The sequence below is a fragment of the Tamandua tetradactyla genome, chromosome 17 (assembly GCF_023851605.1).
Source record: "Tamandua tetradactyla isolate mTamTet1 chromosome 17, mTamTet1.pri, whole genome shotgun sequence".
NCBI lineage: Eukaryota > Metazoa > Chordata > Mammalia > Pilosa > Myrmecophagidae > Tamandua > Tamandua tetradactyla.
The window spans coordinates 45,842,948-45,860,087 of record NC_135343.1 but is presented as its reverse complement, the minus strand read 5'-3'; the positions used below and the strand labels follow the sequence as shown (position 1 = coordinate 45,860,087).

The window sequence follows — 17,140 nt, the reverse complement described above, 5'->3', positions numbered from 1 at the left end:
CTGGTCTTTTGCTTCTCTTCTGGGTTTCATTGCATTCAGCTTCTTTCTTCCATGGTTTCCTTCTCTCAGTATTAATTCCATTTATAAAGACTCCACTAGTAGGATTCAGACTCATCCTGAATAAGGTAGGTCATACCTTAACTGAAATAATCTCATGAAAAGGTCCAAATGGATTTATATCTACAAGAATGGTTAGATTTAAGAGCATACAACTTCAAACTACCACAAGCAGACAAGTAATATATGGCAAAACAGGGATTCAGATAGAGATTTCCCTGATTTCACAACCCATGCTGTTTCTACTATCGTGAACTAGTTGTTTTTTCCCTAAAATTTACACATCTAAAGTAAGTGTGGGGCATCTAAAGGAAGATCTAGAGATACTGTGGGATGAAGGTCCTAGCAAAGTTCTAAGTGAGGGAACTGAGAAGCATTATTGAGATTAGATCCGAGACAATATATTACAACTAAAGAAACTGAGGTGTGTGTTCGTTGTAAAGAAGAACACAAATGGAGGAACATAAGGCAGAGTTTCTTTTTATGCTAATTTATTTCCAAATACATCTTCCAAAACACTAGTTTGTATATTACTCCCTCTGTTCAGAAATTTTTAATGATTCTCACTTTATCTAGTGCAACTTCTGTCCAAACTAATATATTTAATTAATAATTAATATATTTTCCTTAATTTCCCTACATAAACCACTGACTTCAGCCAAGCAGAATTGTTTGTTGTTCCCAAGCATACTGTTTATTCCTGGTTGTAGGCTTTTGTTTGTTATTCTCTGAAATGATTTCTCTGATTTTCAAATCTTGCCACTCTTTAAAAGCTAATTCAGGGCCTCTTTTCCTCATGAAGTATTTCAAAACTGGTCCGCCTTCTTCCCACAACTCATATCCAATGGGTTTGACTTTTTTGTAAACTCCTATAAAACCAATTATCTCCATTCTCTATTTGAAATTTAAGATATATTGTTCATTTTTTTCTGTATAAGCAATTTATCTTCAACTAAGGTCACAAGTTCTTTGAAAAAAGTGTCTAAGATTTTTTAAAAACTGTCTAACATTGATAGGTATCTAATGAAAGGCATAGTGAAACTAGATATGTCAAATAGGGGACATCATGAGTGAAACAGTGACCTACAGCTCAAGTGACTGTTTGCCATCACAAGGGATCTTCTATTTTGATTACAGCTCTTCATTACAAATTTATTTTGCTTTACAATTCCGTTTCATTGAGAATAAGGTTTGGAAAGCACTCAAAAGTTAATTATCCAAGTTCCCAAAGAAGGAAATATTTGCTGCCTGGGAACATTTCAATTAGGTTATTCTAAACTACATTTTTACTTCTTTAATAAGATGGCAAATTTAAGTCTGCAGATTGGTGGCAGGATACCGCAGCATATTTATTGCACATGTTGTAGGGTGAGGAGTTCATGGTTAAATGAACAGGGATCTGGTGCATGGCACTGTTCTACAGTAGGATTCCTGGTGGTTTATAAGGACAGTTTTAATATGGTTTAAAGTGTGTGAACTCTAAACAAATAGCACACGTTACTGGAAGTCAGACACAGTGTACCCTTGTCCCTGGGGATTCCTCCTTCTTTGAATTAGCAGCTGCAAGCTTGTTACTCTTTAGCTCATGGCTGTAGATGAGGACCAGTCTATTCTTAAATAAAAATATCTTCTTAAAAGTGACTAGGGAGCCCCTCACACACACCCCCAAAGACAAAATTAAGTTATCTCCAAGCAATGTTTCCCTGTTTCCAGGGAATGTTCCAATGTTTCACATATACATTATGGCATGCTTTTAAAAAGGTTTCTCTTAAGGAAAACCTTTTTGTGCTTTTTATTTCATGTGGGATTGCCCTTATAGGATTCCTCCCAATAAATGATTTATTAGCTTTATTCCAACATGGAAACTTTCATCAACACTTAAAGCAAGGAAATTTTATATTGTAAGTTTATGCATGTATGTTTTGTTCTGTTTTGGTGGATTGCTGTTTTTGGTCTATAAGTTTCCTTTATTCATTGTGTATCTTGATAACCACTTTGGATGATAATCTTAGGACCAGAAGGTAACAGGGAACTGAAAATGGGAAGCTTTCTTTCAGTTAACGAACATGCTCTAATTCTACAGTTTCGAGAAGTTTAGCATGAGCAATTTAAAAAGGTAGTTTTCTTTTATGCTTATTTTTCCTAGATGTGAGCATAGATTCCAGCTGTAAGTGTATAAATCTAAAGATTATTTTCTAGAACTATTTTCTTGGTGCCATGTTGACCATATCTCTATTTCTACTCTTGTAAAATAGACACAATGACCCTTGTGGCTTGTAGTTTTTGTTAAGAGGCCCATGAAATAAATGTGTTCTTAAATGGTCCATCTTTTAGAAAAAAAGATACCTTCATGTGCTTTTTAAAGAATAACAAACAATTAGAAAAGTGAACAAATAAGTATATAGCTTCATGAATTTTCACGAAGTGGACATATCCTTATGACCAGCACCAAGATCAAGAAATAGAATGTTACCAATTCACCAGAAGATCCTTCTAGTCCCCATCCCCTCAAATGTTTACCATTCTCCCCCAAGGATAATCATAATCTGCACTCCTAATACTGTAGCCTACTTTTACCTGGTTGTAGGAATCATGCAGTATGTACTCTTTTTTTTTTTTTTCACTTCTTTGAGTCAACAATAAATCAGTGAAATTCATTCATTTCATGGAGAAGTTATTTATTCACTCTTGTTTCTATGAATATATAACAATTTGTTTTCCATTATGGTGTTGTTCAACATCTGAATTGTTTCTAGTTTTTGGGTTTTAGAAATAGTGTTACTGTGAAACTTCTTGTATATGTATTTTGGTGAATATTTCTTTTTGAGTACATATATAGGAGTGGAATTGCTGTCTTATAGAGTATGAAGTGTTTACTATCCTGTCAAACAGTTTTCCAAATACTAATCTATATTCCTACCAGCAGTATATGAAAGTTCCAGTTGTTCCACATCCTTGCCAATATTTGAATTTTTCTGTAATCCTTCTAGTGGATATGTATTGGCATTACATTGAGGTTTCAATTCTGTTTTCCTGAGGACTAATGAAATTGAGCAATATTTCATACACTTATTGGCTATTTCTATATACTCTTTTGTGAAGTATCTGCTTAATTCTGATGCCTATTTTTCTATTCTGTTATCTACCTTTTTCTTAATCATTTTAAAGAGTTCAGTACATATTTAGTTCAGCAGTTATGGTAGACAGAATAATTGTCCCTGAAATGTGCCTTTGTACTAATCCCTGCAACCTTTGAGTATGTTACATGGCAAAAGGGACCTAAAGAACTTGAAATGATATTCTGTTATCTGGGTGAATGCAATGTAATCACACAAGGAGCAGGAGGATCAGAGTCAGAGAAGGAGATGTGATGACTGGAGCAGAATCAGACTGATACAGCCAGAAACCAAGGAATGCAGGCAGCCTCTAGAGGCTATAAAAGGGAAGGAATGATTTCCTTTAGAACCTCCCCTAAAAATACAGCCTTCAATTTTAGTACTCTAAGACCTACCTTGGATTTTTGACCTTCAGAACTATAAGATAATAAATGTTTATTATATTAAGACATTAAGTCTATGGTAATTTGTTATAGCAGGAATAGGAAGCTAATACAGCTGTTCTCCAACTTTCTGGTCTTTACCCTTACACAATTAAAAATTGCTGAGGTCTCCAAAGATCTTTTGTTTTTGTGGGTTATAGCTAGTGATAACATATTAGAAATTAATACTGAGAAATTTTTTAAATATGTATTTATATTAAAATTAAAATATACCCCAAAACTATTAACCTGAATAGTATATTTTTCAATAAAAATAACTATATTCGCTATGACAAAATTTACTGAGAAGAGTGGTATTGTTTTTTATTTTTATGTATCACTTTAACATCTGGCTCAATAGAAGTCGACTGGATATCTCATTTGCTTCAGTATTAATCTGTTGTGATAGATACGTTATTCTGGTTGAAGTATATGAGACACTCTAGCCTCACACAAACATGTAGTTGGGTGAAGAAGGAAAATATTAATAGCTTTTTCAGACAATTACTGATATTCTTTGATACTACAGCAAAACTCAACATATAGATCATGATGATGAATATACAACTATGTGATGATATTGTGAGCCAAACACCATGTATGGACTCTATGTGTGTGAAGATTTGTCAATAAAAATATTAAAACATAAAAACAAAAAGAAATCCGAGAAGGCTTCCCAGAGGAGGGGACAATCTTGGATAAATTAGTTACTTCTTTGCACTTCGGGTCAATTGTTTAATTTCTTTAATAAGTAACTGTTAGGCAAACTGTAGTGATAGAAACCAGATCAGTGGTTACCAGGGGTCAAGGGAGGCAAAGGAGCCCAAGGGAATTTTCTGTGCTGCTGGCAACATTCTATTGTTTAATTATGGTGTTGTTACAGGACTGTATGTATTTGTCAAAATTCACCAAATTGTACAATTGAAAATGATGAATTCTACTGTATGTAAATTACACCTCAATAAAAAGAGCTTTTAAAGAGGTAAAAAAAAAAACTCAACAGATGGTAGTCTCCTAAAAGTTAGTTGAAATGTTAAATCTGAAACCTTATCAGTGATTAGCTCAAACCTTGAAGTCCATTGGTCTATCTTGTACTTCAAATGGATCTTTTACTCACACATAGTTTTGTAGCATCATGCCTAGGTTATTTAGAAAATATTGGCTCACTGAGTTATGCAGATCTTCCTAATGTTACCATATTTTACTACATAATATTTTTGCTTCTCAGCTTGAGTTTTGTCATTGGCCACAAATACTGTCAGTTATTTTCATTGAAGTGGCAGCCTCATTCTTTTCTTTTTTTTTTTAAGTTACAAAACTTACATGTATTTTGATCTAATTAGAAACAGGTTTTAACTTTAGGACTGTTAAAAATTATATTTAACAAAGACATGAAATTTATCTTAATTTCACTCTACAGGTAAGAAGAAATTACGGTGCAGCATGAGAGCACTTTACAAAAGTTTCACTTATGTGCCCATTCATAATTAAACCAGTTGAATGTGTGTACACGAATGTGTGCATACATATACATGAGAATATGTGTGTGCATACTAATTTACACAGCTCTTCAAAGGTACTGCTTAAAATGGCTTACTCTCTGGTTTTGGAGAAGTAGTATAACATCACCAGACAAAAGTTCCCTTTATTTTTTTCACTTGGTGTTTATCATGATTCAAAGGTGTATTTCATCTGTCATTAATAAGAATTTTGTAACAAAAATCTGTTAGCAGTAAGCAGAAGCGTTATCTTAAAGGTTGGTAGACAAGTTTAAATGATAAAATAAAGTAAGAGCAGATTACTTGTTTTTTGTTTTTTTTTTTTAAAAAAAAAACTTTTCTTCCATGGGACCATGAGATATATTCTTTCATGACTGAAAATTATATAATTTGGTTCTTGGAATATAACTCTGATTTTGAGATGATGCATGTTAATCATGTAGCCTCGTTAAAACTAATGAGAAATAAACAAATTCACTCAGTCTTGATGAATTAAATCTGTATCTTGCAGATTTGAGGACAAGGAATTTCTTGAAGTATGACAAATGCAAAATGCCTTTGCAGTCACTGGTGAAACTTTTAAGGGCTTAAAGATTTCAACTTTATAATAGGACAAATACTTGTTGGCTATGCATTTCTTCACTGCAAGTCTATTGTATAAGCCATTGAGCAGCACCACTTAATTTAATACAAATGAAAAGAATACTGTGGAAATTCACCATGATAACATAAAAATAAAATCCGTAAAACTTGGATTGACTATTTTGCTAATTGTTTCAACACTGCAAGGCTTTCTTGAGCAATAAATGTTTGACTACCTGAAATTACTTTTGTTAGTTCCAAATTATACCTTGTTCCCTCTGGAAAAAAACACTAGAAACATTGGAGTTCCTGTGTTCATGAAGCTCTGAAGCTTGATTTTTATTTCCTTTTCAGTAAATTTGGTACTTCGCTTTACATAGATTCCTCGATACTGTAAAGTAGGCTGCAGTATAATGAAAATTATTTATTTTGTTTTCAAGAAAATGCCTAGAAAGTACTCAAGTCTGAAAAAACATAGCTTCTATCACCTACTTTTTCAAATAAAGTGGTGTTCGATGAAAAAAAGAGGCCAATTCAGCTTGCAACTCAATCACACAAATGTTTTCCTTGAGAAAGTCATCAGATTTTGATGCATAGCATAAGTGTTTTATGCATACTTGCCATAAAACCAGTTTATAACACAGATATTTAAAAAAACATATTCAAGAATTAAGATTTAATAAAATTAGTAGTTTTTATTGATTCAAGGATGTTCTTACATGAAAGTAGCATTTGTTTTATTGTAAGTATGAAAAATACAATGACCAGCTATACAATTTGTTATCACAGCCACTCTAATTAATGTACCAGTATTACCCTCCATTGCTTTTGTGCCATCAGTGCAGATGTCAATACAGTGAAAAAGACAAATTCTTAGTATTGCAATGAAATTGTTTTGATGTGGACCTTTGAGAGGGTCTGAGAGACCAGCAGGCATGTGCAGACCACATTTTGAGAACTATTGTTCTAATCATGAGTCTTTTATAGGATATATGTATGCAAATATTTTTTCCTACTTTGGCTTGCCCTTTTACTCACTTATTGGAATTTTTATAATATAATTACACTTGGAGAAACAAATTCATTTTTAAATATAATTTTAAAAATTAAACCTTTTTTTCTCCCTAAGGAATTGCAGTTTGGGTCATAGCAAGTTGGTAATATTAATATTTTCCATGTCATAGCTCTGTTTTCCTCCTTAGAGAAATTGGGTTGTCCATTCTACAGTGTTGTTGTAAATAGTCTTGATTTCTAACAGCTTTTCATTCTTTGATTATGTGTATTTTGTATACTGTGCTTTAGGGTTCAAACATTACAAGATAACTTGAGCATTCATGATATTAACTGGTAGACCGGAGGGAAAATGTTTATATGAAGTTACAGTCATTTAGATCATAACTATTTTCTCATTAACGCTTGTAGAACTAGAAGAATTTCATTTTAGAAAATGACTATTCAAGGTTACCCTAAAACCAAAACAACTTTATAAGTATTAAATGAGAACAGTAACTAATACATAATAAGCATTTAATAAATATTAACTATAATATTTATAGTAGATAATAGTACTAAAACTTACATAATAGATGTAATAGATATTATGAAACTTAAAAATCCTTCTATACTACATACAAGCAACATCAATTATTTTGAGGTGCTAAGGAAATGTGAAATGTCAGTTCCTGAGGGTACATTTATTGTGATCTTTCTTTAGGGCTTCCCTTTCCCTTAGCTGTGGCCCATGGGGATCTTTCCAGTGTTTTTTGTTTATCCCTTTATCTTGCTGGTGGAACCTGGCTCCCAAGTGTAGGGGAGAGACTGAATCTAATGAGCATGAGCTTTATAACATGTCAAACTTTAATAGTAATTTGTTCATTTATTCACCAGCTATATATATGGAATGTCTACTCTGTGCAAAGTACAATTACTGGGATCAGCGATAAAATTGGAAACCATTGGAGAATATTAAATAGGATAGTGACTTGACTAGATTTGTGTTTTCAGATTTGTGTTCCTGCAGTTATCAGTGTCTCACAGACAAGTTAGGATGCTATTGTACTAGTCCAGAGTAAAGATTATTTGGGAGCTTCAGTAGGTACATGTGTGACAGCTGAAGCCATGAGAGTGAATAAATCAACTCAGTGGCCTCTCTGAGCCCATCATTAAACCAGAACTACAAATCCCTGCTATATATGTCTCACAGCATTGTTATGAAGTCACATGAGATAACATACGCAAAATCATTTGTAAACAACCATGAAAATGTTTTTTATTAGTTACCGTTTTTATCAATATTCCTTTATCAGTTTTCTTATTTTCTTTCCCACTTCCACTGTTTTATGGTTTATAATACTAAATATTTTCAGTTTATCTAATCAACTCCCCAAAGTATTCAATATATTGGTATATTAAAAGTATAACAAAGTCTGTGTTCAAATCCAGGGCACATTTGGTTGCAAGGAATTGCAAGAGCAATTATATCTTTTTAAATTTAAAGTGATCCGTTATTTTTCCCAGGACCCATCAGTCTCCAGGATATTGGACAGGAAGGTATATAGGATACATCTTGCCAATTTGGGGGCCTGTGATTTACTATTTTGGAAAGGAATGCGGTGCTCCAAAGGCTTCTATACCAAAAACTTCTTCTTCCTACTATAATAGTCCTCAATACAGGTTAAGAAGTGTAAGAAGTGTGTACTCAGGAGTTGGGAAAATAGTCTGATCAATGGCCACAAAAACTGGTCATTCAGAGCTTCATTTTCACTGGGAACTTGTTTCCAGGTAACCTCAGATTATTCTTTAATTATGATCTTGACTGCTATATTCCACAGACTTTCCTGTGAAATGAGTTTAAACTGATGTTTAAAGCATAGTTTCTCTTCCAGGATCTAGTGCTACAGTATCCAAAACAAATGAAAGATATAGACATATAAATTATGGAAATAAAAGATGAAATCCATGCATAGACAAAAACAAAAAACCTGGAGGTCATTGCCGGTTTCTAAAGGGAAAGGGATTTTTTTTCACACCTCCTAAATTCCTAATGATCTCCACTTAAAAGGTACACGCATACCTTGGAGATATAGTGGGTTCAATTCCAGACCACTGCAATACAATGAATATTGCAATAAAGTGAGTCACTTGAATTTTTAGGTTTCTAAGTGCATATAAAAATTATGTTTATACTATATTGTAGTCTAGTAAATGTGCAATACCATCATGTCTAAAAAATGTGCATACCTTAATAAAAAATAATTCTTTGCTGAAAAGTGCTAACCATTATCTGAATCCTCAGCAAATCATAATCTTTTTGCTGGTGGAGGGTCTTTCCTCAATCTTAATGGCTATTGACTGATCAAGGTGGTGGTTGCTGAAGGTCAGGGTGGCTGTGGCAATTCCTTTTTTTGGGGGGTGGTGGTGGTTGTGCATGGTCCAGTAATCGGAGCCAGGTTTCCCACATGGAAGGTGAGCATTCTACTGCAGAACCACTTGTGCACCCTGTGGCAATTTCTTAAAATAAGGCAACAATGAAGTTTGCCACAATGATTGACTCTTCCTTTCATGAAAGATTTCTCTGTGGCATGCAATGCTGTTTGATACCATTTTACTCACAGTAGAATTTCTTTCAAAATTGGATTCAATTCTCTCAACCCTTATGCTACTTTATCAACTAAGTTTATGTAATATTCTAAATTCTTTGTTGTCATTTCAACAGTGTTCACAGAATATTCACCAGGAGTAGATTCCATCTTAAGAAGCCACTTTCTTTACTCAACCATAGAGAACAATTCCTCATGTCCCAAAGTTTTATCATGAGATTGTAGCAATTCCCCAACACCGTCAGGCTGTGCTTCTAATTCTAATTCTCTTGCTGGTCCTACCACATCTGCAGTTACTTCATCCACTGACTTCTTAAACCCCTCAAAGTTATCCAAAAGGGTTGTAATCAAGTTCTTCTGAAATACTGTCGATTTTTTTACCTACCATGAACTGCAAATGTTCTCAGTGACATCTAGAACGGTGAATTCTTTATCAAAGATTTTCAGTTTACTTTACCCAGATCCATTAGAGAAATCATTGTCTATGGCAGCAATAGCCTTACAAAATGTATTCCTGAAATAATAAGACTTACAATTCAAATTACTTCTTGATGCAGTGGCTGCAGAATGTATATTTTTTTAGTAGGCAAGAAAACACCATTATGATTTGTATAGTTAATGTGATGCCCCTGATACATCCCAGAGTAATTTGGGTAGAGAATAAAAAGTATTTGCAAAGTCCTCTTGGGGGACTGGGGAAAAAGGAAAAAATATTAAACTTCCCCATCTGGGGAAATCCTGATATTCTCGCAAGCAGTGAGGACAGCCAATTCAATAGGCTTAGCCCTAGAACTTGGGCCTCAACCCTCTGAAACTTATTCACGCAAAGGAGAAGCTAAACCTATTTATAATTATGTCTAAAAGTCACCCTTAGAGAACTTCTTTTGTTGTTCAGATGAGGCCTCTCTCTAAGCCAACTCAGCAGGTGAACTCACTGCCCTCCCCACCCTCATCACGTGGGACATGACTCCCAGGGGCGTAAATTTCCTTCGGAGTGTGGGATAGGACGCCTGGGATAGCTGGGATCTGGTATCATTGGACTGAGAAATCTCTTTTTCTTGACCAAAAGGGGGTGGAGAGAAATGAAACAAAAAGTTTCAGTGGCTGAGAGATTTCAAACAGTCGAGAGGTTATCCTAGAGGTTATTCTTATGGAGTACATAGATATCCCTGTGTAGATTATGGTGTATTGGAGTGGCTGGAGGGAAGTACCTGAAACTTTTGAACTGTATTCCAGTAACCTTGATTCTTAAAGATATTTGTATAACTATAGCTTTTACAAGACCATGTGATTATTAAAACCTTGTGTCTGATGCTCCTTTTATTTACCTTATGAACAGATGAGCAAAAAATGGGTTAAAAATAAATAATAGGGGGAACAAATGTTAAAATAAATGTAGTAGATTTAAATGCTAGTGATCAATGAAAGGTAAGGAGTATGGTATGTATGAATTTTTTTCTGTTTTCTTTTTATTTCATTTTCTGAATTGATACAAATGTTCTAAGAAATGACCATGATGATGAATATACAACTATGTGATGATATTGTGAGTTGTTCTTATAACAAGAATGGAATGATCATATGGTAAGAATGTTTGTGTTTGTATGTAGTTATGTTTCATTAATAAAAAAAAGTTGGGTCAATTGAAATACTAGTTGTCAATGAGAGGGAAGGGTAAGGGGTATGGGAAGTATGGGTTTTTTCTTTTTTCTTTTTATTTCTTTTCTGGAATGATGCATATGTTCTAAAAATGATCATGGTGATGAATACATAACTGTATGATGATATTGTGAGCCATTGATTATATACTTTGGATGGACTGTGTGTGTGTGAAGATACTGCAATAAAAATATATTTTTTTAAAATAGTGAAAAAAAACAAAGCAAAAAAACACCCAATAACAGCAACATTAATCTCATGTATATCTCTATCAGAGCTCTTGGGAATGAGGTGCATTGTCAATGAGCAGTAATATTTTGAAAGAAATCTTTTCCTTAACAGTGAGGGCTTAAAGTATTCAGTAAACCATGTGCTATCATCTAGGCTTTGTTGTTCCATTTATAAAGTATAGATTGAGTATAATTCTTAAAAGCCCTAGGATTTTTGGAATGGTGAATGAGCATTGGCTTCAACCTGAAGTCACCAGCTGCATTAGCCCCTAATGAGAATCAACCTGCCTTCTGAAGCTTTAAAGCCAGGCATTGACTTATCCTCTTTAGCGATGTAAGTTCTAAATGGCATCTTCTTCCAATGGGAGGCTGTTTTATGTATATTTAAAATCTGTTGTTTAGTGTAACCATATTCCATCAATTATCTTAACTAAATCTTCTGGGTAACTTGCTACAGTTTCTATATCAGCACTGGCTGTGTCACCTTGCATTTTTATGGAGACAGCTTCTTTCCTTAAATCTCGTGGACCAACCTCTGCTGTTGTGGTAGTTAGATTCAGTTGTCAACTTGGCCAGGTGAATGTGCCTAGTTCTTTTGCTGCGGGCATGAGCCAATGGTACGTGCACCTCATCTGTTGCTAATTACATCTGCAGTCGGCTAGGAGGCGTGCCTGCTGCAATGAATGACATTTGACTTAATTGGCTGGTGCTTAAATGAGGGAGAGCAATGTATGCCTGAGCAGCTCAGCATACCTCATCTCAGCACTCGCTGCTCAGCCCAGGCCTTTGGAGATGCAGAAAGAAATCACCCCGGTGAAAGTTGTTGGAACCCAGAGGCCTGGAGAGAAGGCCAACAGAGACCATCCTGTGCCTTCCCAGTGAGAAAGAACCTCAGTTGAAAATTAGCTGCCTTTCCTCTGAAGAACTAACAAAATAAACCCCCTTTTATTAAAAGCCAATCCATCTCTGGTGTGTTGCATTCTGGCAGCTAGCAAACCAGAACGGCTGTCTTCCAACTTTTCTTCTGCAGCTTCATTATCTCTCTCAGCTTTCTCTGAGTTGAAGAGAGTTAGGGCCTAGCTCTGGATAGTGCTTTGATTTTAGGGAAAGTTGTGGCTGATTTGATCTTTTATCCATACTGCTAAAACTTTCTGCATGTCAGCAATAAATCTTTCTAATCATTCATGCACTTACTGGAGTCCTACTTTTAATTTCCTTCATGAACTTTCCTTTGCATTCACAACTTAGGCAACTGTGTGGGGAAAGTGTCCTAGCTTTTGGTCTATCATGGCTTTTTACATACATTCCTCACTAAGCTTAATCATTTTTAGCTTTTGACTTAAAGACAGAGACATGGCTTTCCTTTCATTTGAACACTTAAAGGCCATTGTAGAGTTATTAATTGGCTAATTTCAATATTGTTGTTTCTCAGGAAATAGGGAGGTCTGAGGAGAGAAAAAGAGACTGGGGAATGGCTAGTTGGTGGAGCAGTCAGAACATACACAACATTTATCAGCTAAGTTCGCTCTCCTATATGGGCACAGTTCCTGGTGCTTCAAAACAATCCCAGTACTAAAATCAGACCACAGGACACAGATCATCATAACAATTATAATAATAATGAAAATTTTGAAATCTTGCGAGAATTACTAAAATGTGACACAGATACAAAGTGAGTCCATGTTGGGAAAATGATGCCAATAGATTTGCTCGACATAGGGTTGCCACAATCCTTCAATTAAAAAAAAACAGTACCTGCTGAATGCAATAAAATGAGGTGCAATAAAATAAGATATTCCTATGTTAGGTAAAAAGCATCCAAGATTAGGGGTAAAGATTCCCCAACACTGTGAATGTGATTAATGCCACTCAATTATACACTTAAAAATGGTTAAAATGGAAAATTATTCAGTTATATTTTACCACAATAAAATTTTAAACTAAAAAATCATATACTTCTTGAGAGTAATCAGGTTTCTAGGTCCAGTAGGGCAGCTGCTTTGTAATTCATGGACAATACCTCTTTCTGTTGGAAAGAATGTAACTCCCAAAGGGAACTCAGTGGGGTGATCCCAAGCTAGAAAAGAGTGCCAGGAAAATGTGTCACTCATTTAAAACTTTTACTCCAGTTCTGGGTCAAGATGGTGGCTTAACAACGTGCACATTTTAGTTCGTCCTGCAGAACAACTACTAAATAACCAGAAACAGTACAGAATAGCTCCCGGAGCCATGATAGTGACTGGACACACAGCATACCCAAGTCTGGACCAGCTGGACCAGCTGCAAGCACCCCCCAGAACCATGAATTCTCCAAGCCATGGTGGCCGACACCCCTCTCCCATGGGCTGCTTCCCAGAGGGGAAAGGAAAGGACTTTACCAGCAGCAGGGACTGGGCACAATCAAACACCAACTGTGGAACTAATTAACAAATTCTGACTACTAAAAATAGGCTCCCAGTTATGTGAACCTGATCAAAGCAGAGGTTGCTCATTTTTGCCCCAGCACCAAGGGGGCAGGACTGACAGAAAATGGGGGAAAAAAAAGAAGGAAACAGAGGTTTTGGTGGCTGTGTATCTACAAAGGCTTGACTGCCTCTGGATACAGCAGCAGGACTTTTTCAGGCTGCAACTGCCCCAGGCATAGGCAGAAGTGAGCTCTTTTGGAGACTTACCTAGAGCTTGTGCCTTCCCCAGGGGAGGGGTGAAGCCCCACTCAGGTGGAATCCCTCCATCAAGGAATTCAGACCCCAGGGCTTGGTAATTTGAAGCCATTAAAACCAGCCTACAACCTCTCCTCTGTCTCCACCATGCCCCCAGCAGGGAGAGTCTGCCAAAGTCATCATCTTATGCTTGTGGGACCTGCAGTCAGACAAGCGCCATACACAGGGCAGGATAACAAAAACAGAGTCCAGAGACTTCACAGGAAAGTCTTTCAACCTGCTGGGTCCCACCCTCAGGAAAAACCGATGCAGGTGACTCTTTCCTCCTGAGAGGAGGCCAGTTTGGTCTGGGAAAATCTGGCTGGGGTCTATAATATCTAAAAGACCCTTCTAAGTGTGGGGGGTGGAAAGGCACCACACAAGCAGGGCAAGAAACAAGAAAACAAGAACTGAAAAATTCTCCTCTGTTAAACAAAACTTAAAGCTAAAGGTCCAGATAAAGTCAAACGGAATGTCAAAGAACAGATAGACAACAAATTCATCCAACAAGAAAACCCTAGATTAAAGAAGTGAAAGCAATCTCCAGAATAAACTAATTAAGGTAATTAAATGCCTAGATGCCAGCAAAAAATAACAAGTCACACTAGGAATATTGAAAATATGGCCCAGTCAAAGAAATAAACCAGCAATTCAAATGACATACAGGAGCTGAAACAATTAATTCAGAATGTATGAACAGACATGGAAAACCTCATCAAAAACCAAATCAATGAATTGAGGGAGGATATAAAGAAGGCAAGGAAAGAACAAAAAGAAGAAACTGAAAGTCTGAAAAAACAAATCACAGAACTTATGGGAATGCAAGACACAGTAGAAGAGATGAAAAAACAATGGAAACCTACAATGGTAGATTTTGAGAGACAGAACATAGGATTTCTGAACTGGAGGACGGAACATCTGAAATCTGACAAGAGACAAAAACTATAGGGAAAAAAAATGGAAAAATATGAGCGAGGACTCAGGGAATTGAAAGACAATATGACGCGCACGAATATACGTGTTGTGGGTGTCCCAGAAGGAGAAGAGAAGGGAAAAGGAGGGGAAAAACTAATGGAGGAAGTTATCACTGAAAATTTCCCAACTCTTATGAAAGACTTAAAATTACAGATCCAAGAAGTGCAGCGTACCCCAAAGAGAATAGATCCAAATAGACATACACCAAGACATTTAATAATCAGAATGTCAGAGATCAAAGAGAAAGAGAGGATCTTGAAAGCAGCAAGAGAAAAGCAATCCATCACATACAAGGGAAGCCCAATAAGACTATGTGCAGATCTCTCAGCAGAAACCATGGAGGCGAGAAGACAGTGGGATAATATATTTAAATTATTAAAAGAGAAAAACTGCCAACCAAGAATTCTATATCCAGCAAAATTGTCCTTCAGAAATGAGGGAGAAATTAAAACATTTTCAGACAAAACATCACTGAGAGAATTTGTGACCAAGAGACCAGCTCTGCAAGAAATACTAAAGGGAACACTAGAGACAGATAGGAAGACAGGAGAGAGAGGTGTGGAGAAGAGTGTAGAAAGGAAGACTATGAGTAAAGGTAAAAAGAAGGAAAATTAGAGATGATATATAAAATCCAGAAGGCAAAATAGTAGAAGAAAGTACTACCCATGCAGTAAGAACACTGAATGTTAATGGATTAAACTCGTCAATCAAAAGACATAGTCTGGCAGAATGGATTAAAAAACAGGACCCATCTATATGCTGTCTCTACTCAAAGGACACGAGGCCAAGGACACAAATGGACATTTACACACCAGTGTTTATAGCAGCATTATTTACAATTACCAAGATATGGAAACAGCCAAAATGTCCATCAACAGACAGTTGGCTATACAAACTGTGACATTTACATAAGATGAAATATTATGCAGCTGTAAGACAGAATAAAGTTATGAAGTATGGAACAACATGAATGGACCTTAAGGACATTATGCTGAGTGTGATTAGCCAGAAACAAAAGGACAAATACTGTATGGTCTCACTGATAAGAACTGACATTAGTGAATAACCTTGGAATATTTCCTTGGTAACAGAGACCATCAGGAGATAGAAATAGGGTAAGATATTGGGTAATTGGAGCTGAAGGGGTACAGATTGTGCAGCAGGACTGAATATAAAAACTCAGAAATGGACAGCACAATATTACCTAACTGTAATACAATTATGTTAAAACACTGAATGAAGCTGCATATGAGAATGATAGAGGGAGGAGGGCTGGGGCATAAATGAAATCACAAAGAAAGATAGACGATAAAGATTGAGATGGTGTAATCTAGGAATGCCTAGAGTGTATAATGATAGTGACTAAATGTACTAATTTAAAAAATGTTTTTGCATGAGGAAGAACAAAAGAATTGTCATTATTGCAGTGTGCTGAAAATAGATGGTACTTAATATTTAAAAATTTCAACTAATGTGTGAGACTAAAGCAAAAAATGTTTATTTGGTACAAATCTATACTTTGACTAGTGCATCTCCTAATATAACTTATGTAGATAGTTGATTGAACACCTTAAGTACATGGAACTTTGTATAGGACATGAGATTTTGTTGGTTTGTCCAGGTGATGCCCTGATGAATCCCAGAGTGATTTGATCAGTGAGTGGAAAAGTATTTGCAAAGTCCCCTTCGGGTAATGGTGAGAACGGGGGAAAACTCTACTTCCCCAAGTTGAATTCTTGATATTCTCACAAGCAGTGTGGACAACCAAAGCTATAGGCTGAGCCCCCAGTCTTGGGGTTTGTTCATATGAAACTTAACCCCACAGGGGATAGGTCAAGCCTACTCAAAATTAAGCCTAAGAGTCACCCTCAAGAGAACCTCTTTTGTTGTTCAGATGTGGCCTCTCTCTCCAGCCAACACAGCAAGCAGACTCACCACCCTCCCCCTGTCTACGGGGGACATGACTACCAGGGGTGTGGATCTTCCTGGCAGCGTGGGACAGAAATCCCAGAATGAGCTGAGATTCAGCATCAAGGGATTGAGAAAACCTTCTCGACCAAAAGGGAGAAGAGTAAAATGAAAGAAAGTGTCAATGGCTGAGAGATTGACGGAGTCTAGAGGTTATCCTGGAGGTTATTCTTATGCATTAAGTAGATATCACCTTGTTATCCATGCTAAGGAGTTTTAACTTCTCTTTCTTTCACTTTCTTTTTGGATATCAATTATAGCTAATTGAGTGAGTTATACTTCTCAGTTAATGATACACTGTCTTTTATTCATCTATTCTCCTTTATTACCAATT

The 17,140-nt window shown here is 36.0% G+C and overlaps 1 protein-coding gene across 6 annotated transcripts in view; it reads left to right on the top strand.

The window, feature by feature from the left end:
* Window positions 1-17,140, top strand: part of EXOC6B (exocyst complex component 6B) — an 870,074-nt gene that overhangs the window by 571,310 nt on the left and 281,624 nt on the right. The gene's annotated exons all lie outside the window — the stretch shown is intronic.